Source organism: Pongo abelii, chromosome Y (genome assembly GCF_028885655.2).
Source record: "Pongo abelii isolate AG06213 chromosome Y, NHGRI_mPonAbe1-v2.0_pri, whole genome shotgun sequence".
Taxonomy (NCBI): Eukaryota; Metazoa; Chordata; class Mammalia; order Primates; family Hominidae; genus Pongo; species Pongo abelii.
The window spans coordinates 17,839,450-17,845,449 of NC_072009.2; positions in this window are offsets into that span (position 1 = coordinate 17,839,450).

Sequence of the window (6,000 nt, forward strand, 5' to 3'; positions counted from 1 at the left end):
GAATGGAGTGGAATGGAGTCGAGTGGAGTGGAATGGTGTTGAGTGGAGTGGAGTGGAATGGAGTGGAGTTGAATGGAGTACAGTGGAATTTAATGGATAGAAGTGGAATGGAATGGAATGGAAAGGAATGGATTAGAGTGGAGTAGACTGGAATGGAGAGGAATGTAATGCAATGGAATAGTCTGGATTGTAGTGGAATGGACAGGAATGGAGTGGAATGGAATGGAATGGAGTGGAAATAAATGGAATGGATTGGAATGGAATTGTATGGCATGTAATGGACTAGAGTGGAGTGGAATGGAGTGGAGTGGATTGGAAAGGAATGGAATAGAACGTAATGTAGGGGAGTGGAGTGGAGTGGAATTCAGCGGAATGGATAGCAATAGAGTGAAGTGAAGTGGAATACAATGGAATGAACTGGAGTGGAGTTGAGTGGAATGGAGTGAAGTGGAATGGAGTACAGTTGAGTGGAATTGAATGGAATGGAGTGGAGTGGAATGAAGTGGAGTGGAGTGGATTGTAACTGAGTGGAATTTAATGCAGTGGAATTTAAGGGAATGGAGTGCTGTGGAGTGGTGTGTAGTGGGGAATGGAGTGGAGTGAATTGGATTGGAATGGAATGGAATGGAATGCAGTGGAATGGAATGGAATGGAGTGGAGTGGAGTGGAATGGAATGAAGTGGAATGCAGTGGAATGTAGTGGAGCAGACTGGAGTGCAATGGGATGGAAAGGAATGGAGTAGAGTGGAATGGAAAGGATTGGAGATAAGTGGAAATAAGTGGAGTGGAGTGGACTGAAATGTAGTGGAGTGGAGTGGAAAGGAATGGAATGCAGTGGAATGGAATGGAAAGAAATGGAGAGGAATGGAATGGTTTGGAGTAGAATTGAGAGCAACAGATTCGATTGGATTGGAATGCAGTGGATTGGAATGGAGTGGAGTGGATTGGGTGGGAGTGGAACGGAAAGGTGTGGCATGGAGTGGAGTGGAGTGGATTGCAGTATGATGCAATTGAATGGAATAAAATTGAATGGAATGCAGTGGAATTCAATGGAGTGGAGTGGAAGGGAATGGAGTGGATTCGATTGGATTGGAGTGGACTGGAGTAGAGTGGACTGGAATGGAGTGGAAAGGAATGAAATGAAGTGTATTGGAATGGAATGGTATGGAATCGAGTGATGTGGAGTGGAGTGGAATTTAGTGGAGTTGTGTGGAATGCCACGGTGTGCAATGGAATGGATTGGAATCGAATGGATTGGAGTGGAATGGAGAGGTGTGGAGTGAATTGGAGTGAAACGGAATGGAATGGAGTGGAGTGGAGAAACGTGGAATGGAATGGAATGGAATGGAATGGAATGGAATGGAGTGCCATGGACTGGAATGGTGTGCAATGCAGAGGAATAGAATGGAGTGGAATGGAATGGATTGGACTGGAGTGGAGTGGAATGGAGTGGAATGCAATGGATTGAAGGGAATTGGACTGGAATGGCATGGAGTGGAGTGCAGGGGAGTGGAATGGAATGTAGTGGAGTGGAGTGGAATGTACAGGAATGGCATGGAATGGAATGAAATGGAATGTAGTTTTATGGAGTGGAGTGTAATGGAGTGAAAAGAAATGGAATGGAATGGAGGAGATTGGAATGGAATGGAGTGGAGTGGATTGGATTGGAGTTTAGTGGTGTGGCATGGAATGTAGTGGAGAGGAATGGAGTGCAATGGATTGGAGTGGAATGGAGTGAAGTGGAATGGAATGGAATGGCATGGAGTGGAAAGGTGTGGAATGGAAAGGAGAGGAATGGAATAGATTGAAGTGGATTGCAGTAGTGTGCATTTTAATAGAATGGAATGGAATGGAGTGGAGTGGAATGCAATGGAGTGGAGTGGACTGGAATGGAGTAGAAAGGACTGGAATGGAGTGGAATGGAGTGGAGGAGAATGGAGTGGAATGGAGTGGAGTGGAATGGAATGTAGCGTAATGGAATAGAATGGAATTGAATCGACTGGAGTGGAAAGGAATGCAGTGGAGTAGAGTGGAATGGAGGGGTGTGGAATGCCATGGAATGCAATTGAGTGTAGTGGAGTTAAATATAGTGGAGTGGAGTGGAATGTAGTAGAATGGAATGGAATGGAATGGAAGACAATTGAGTGGAATGGAGTTGAGGGGAATTGAATAGAGTGGAATAGAATGGAATGGAGTGGAATGGAGGGCAGTGGAATGGAGTGGAGTGGAGTGGAATGGAGTGGGTTGGAATGTATTAGATTGCAGTAGAATGGTATGGAATGGGAAGAAATGGAATGTAGAGGAGTGGAATGGAGTGGAGTGGAATGGAGAAGAGTGGAGTGTGTTGGAATGGAATGGAATGGAGTGGAGTGGAGTGGATTGCATTGTAGTGGAATGGAAAGGAATGGACAGGAGTGGAGTGGAATGGAGTGGAGTGGAATGGAGAAGAGTGGAGTGCGTTGGAATGGAATGGAATGGAGTGGAGTGGAGTGGATTGCATTGTAGTGGAATGGAAAGGAATGGACAGGAGTGAAGTGGAATGGAGTGGAGTGGAATGGTTTGGAATGGCATGCAGTGGAATGGAGTGGAGTGGAGTTGAGTGGAGTGGAGTGCAGTGCAATACAATGGAATGGAAAGGAGAGGAGTGGAATGGAATGGACTGAAATGGAGAGGAGGGGATTGGATCGGAATGGAGTATAGTGGACTGGAATGAAGAGCAGTGGACTGGAATGCAGTGGAGTGGAATAGAAAGGAATGGAGTACAGTGGAATGATTTGGAATGTAATGGAATGGAATGGAATGGAGTGTAGTGTAGTGGACTGGAATGGAGTGGAATGCAATTGAATGGAGTGGAATGGAATGTAGTGGAATGCAGTGGAAAGGAATGGAATTGAGTAGAGTGGGATAGAGTTGAGTGGAGTTGAGTGGAATGGTATGGAACGGACTGGACAGGAGTGGAGTGGATTGGAATGCAGAGGAATGGAGTAGTGTTGAGTGGAATGCAAAGGAATGGAATGGACTGCAATGGAGTGGAGTGGATTGGAATGGAGTGGAGTGGAATGGAATGGAGTGATATTAAATGAAATGGAGGGAGTGGAATCGAGTGGAATGGAAAGGAGTGGAATGAATTGGATTGGAATAAAATGGAGTGTAGTGCAGAGGAATGGAATGTAATGCAGTGGATTGGAATGCGATGGACAGGAATGCAATGGAATGGAACGCAATGGAATGTAGTGGATTAGTGTGGAGTGGAATGGAGTTGAATTGAGTGGATTGCAATGGAGTAGTGTGGAATGGGATTGAGTGAAGTGGATTGGAATGGAGTGGAATTGAGTGGAAAGGAATAGAGTGTAATGGAGTAGAGCGGACTGGAGTGGAATGGAATGGAATGAAGTTAAGTGGAATCGAGTAGTGTTGAGTGGAATGGAAGGGAATGGAGTGGTCTGCAATGGGGTAGAGTGCATTGGAATGGATTGGAATGGAATGGAGTGGAGTGAAGTGGAGTGGAATGGAATAGAGTGGAGTGAACTGGAATGGAATGGCATGGAGTGGAGTGCAGGGGAATGGAATGGAATGGAGTGGAGTGGAGTGGAATAGATAGGAATAGCGTGGAATGGAATCGAATGGAATGTAGTGGAATGCAGTAGAGTGGAATGGAGTGGAATGGAATGGAATGGAGTAGAGTGAAATGGAATCTACTGGAGTGGATTGGAATGGGGTGGAGTGGAGTAGAGTGGTATGGAATGGAATGGAGTGGAATGGAATCCAATGGTGTTGTGTGGAGTGGAGTGCAGTGGAATGGAATGGAATGGAGTGGAATGGATTGGAATGTAACGGAGAGGAATGGAGTGGAGTGGAGTGGATTGCAGTAGTGTGCAGTGGAATGCAATGGAATGGAATGGAGTGGAGTGGAACTCAATGGAATGGATTTTACTGGAATGGAATGGAATGCAGTGGAGTGGAATGCAGTGGAGTGGAATGCAGTGGAGTGGAATGCAGTGGAGTGGAATGGAGAGGAATGAAATGGAATGGAATGGAATGGATTAGAGTGGAATGGGGCCTAGTGGAATGCAATGGAATGGAATCGAGTGGATTGGAAAGGAATGTAGTGGAGTGGAGTGGAATGAAGTGGAGTGGAATGCCATGGAATGCAGTGGAGTGGTGTGGAGTTGAATGTAGTGGAGTGTAGTGCAAAGGTGTTAAATGGAATGGAATGGAACGGAGTGGAGTGGACTGGAGTGGAACGGAGTGGAGTGGAAGGGATTGGAGTGGAATGGAATGGAAAGGAAAGGAATGGAATTGAAAGTAGTGAAGTCGAATATAGTGGAGTGAAATGGAGAGGAGTGCATTGCATTGAAGTGGAATGGAACGGAGTGGAATGGAGTGTTGTGGACTGGAATGAAGTGGAGTGGAATGCAATGGATTGGATTGGAACATAGTGTATTGGATTGGAATGGAGAGGAATGGAATGGAGTGGAAATGAATGCAGTGGAGAGGAGTGGAGTGGAGAGGAATGGAAAGGAGTAGAGTGGAATGGGGTGTTATTGAATGGACAGGAGTGGAGTGGAGTGTAATGGAATAGAGTGGAATGAAGTGGAAAGGAGTGGAATGGAACGGAGTGGAATGGATGGGAATGGAATAGAATGGAGTGGAATGGAGTGCACTGGAGTGGAATAGAGTCGAATGGACTGGAATGGAGTGGAATGGAATTGAATGGAATGGAGTGCTGTGGAGTGGAATAGATGGGAATGAAGCGGAATTGAATGGAATGGAGTGAAATGAAATGGAATGGATTGGAATGGAATGGAATGACATGGAATCGAGTGGAGTGGAGTGGAGTGGAGTGGAAAGGAGTAGAATGGAATGGAATGGAAAGGAATGGAATGGAATGGAAGAGAGTGGAGTGCAATATAGTGGAATTTATTGTTATGGAGTGAAGTACAGTGGAATGGAATGGATTGGAGTGTAATGGCTTGGAATCGATTGGAGTGGAGTGCAATGAACGGAATGTTTAGGAGTCGAGTAGAGTGGAATGGACTGGAATGGAGTGGTATGGAGTGCAATGGATTGGAATGCAGTGGAGTGGAACGTAGTGGAATGGAATAAAATGGATTGGAATAGACTGGAGTGGATTAGAATGGGGTGGAATGTTTTGGAATGGAGGGGAATGGAGTGGAATGGGGTGGATTGGATTGGAATGGACTGGAGTGGAGTGGTATGGAAAGGAGCTGAGTGGAGTGGAATTCAATGGAGTTGAATGGAATGGAGTGGTGTGGAATGGAACGGAGTGGGTTGGAGTAGAATGTAGTCGAGTTGAGTGGAGTGGAGTGGCGTAGAGTGGACTGGAATGGAGAGAAGTGGAAAGAATGGAGGGGAATGGAATGGAATGGAATGGATTGGAGTGGAGTACAGTGCAATGGAGTGGAGTGGAATGGAATGTCATGGTAAGGAGGGAGTGGAGAGGAATGGAGTGCAGTGGAGTGGAAGGGAGTAAAATGGAAAGCCATGGAATGGAGAGGAGTGGAATGGATTAGAGTGGAGCAGAATGGAGCAGAAGAAATTGGAATCGAGTGGAGTGGAGTGGAATGTAATGGAATGCAATGGAGCAAAGTGCAGTGGAATAGAGTTGAATGAAATGGAATGGAATGGAGTGCAGCGCAATGGACTGGAGTGGAATGGAATGCAATGGAATGTATTGGAGTGGAGAGGAATAGAGTGGAATAGAGTTGAATAGAATGGAATGGGATGGAGTGGAGTGGCAACGAATGGAGTGGAGTAGAATGGAAAGATGTTGAGTGAAGTGGAGTGGAGTGGAGTGGAGTGGAAATGAGTAGAGTGAACTGGAACGAAGTGGAATGGAAAGGAATGGAATGGAGTGGAGTGGAAGCGAGTGGAGTGAAATGGAGTAGAGTGGAATGGACTGAAATGGAGTGGAATCGAATGAATAGAATGGAAGGCAGTGGAGTCTATTCAAATGGTGTGTAATGGATTGGAATGGGT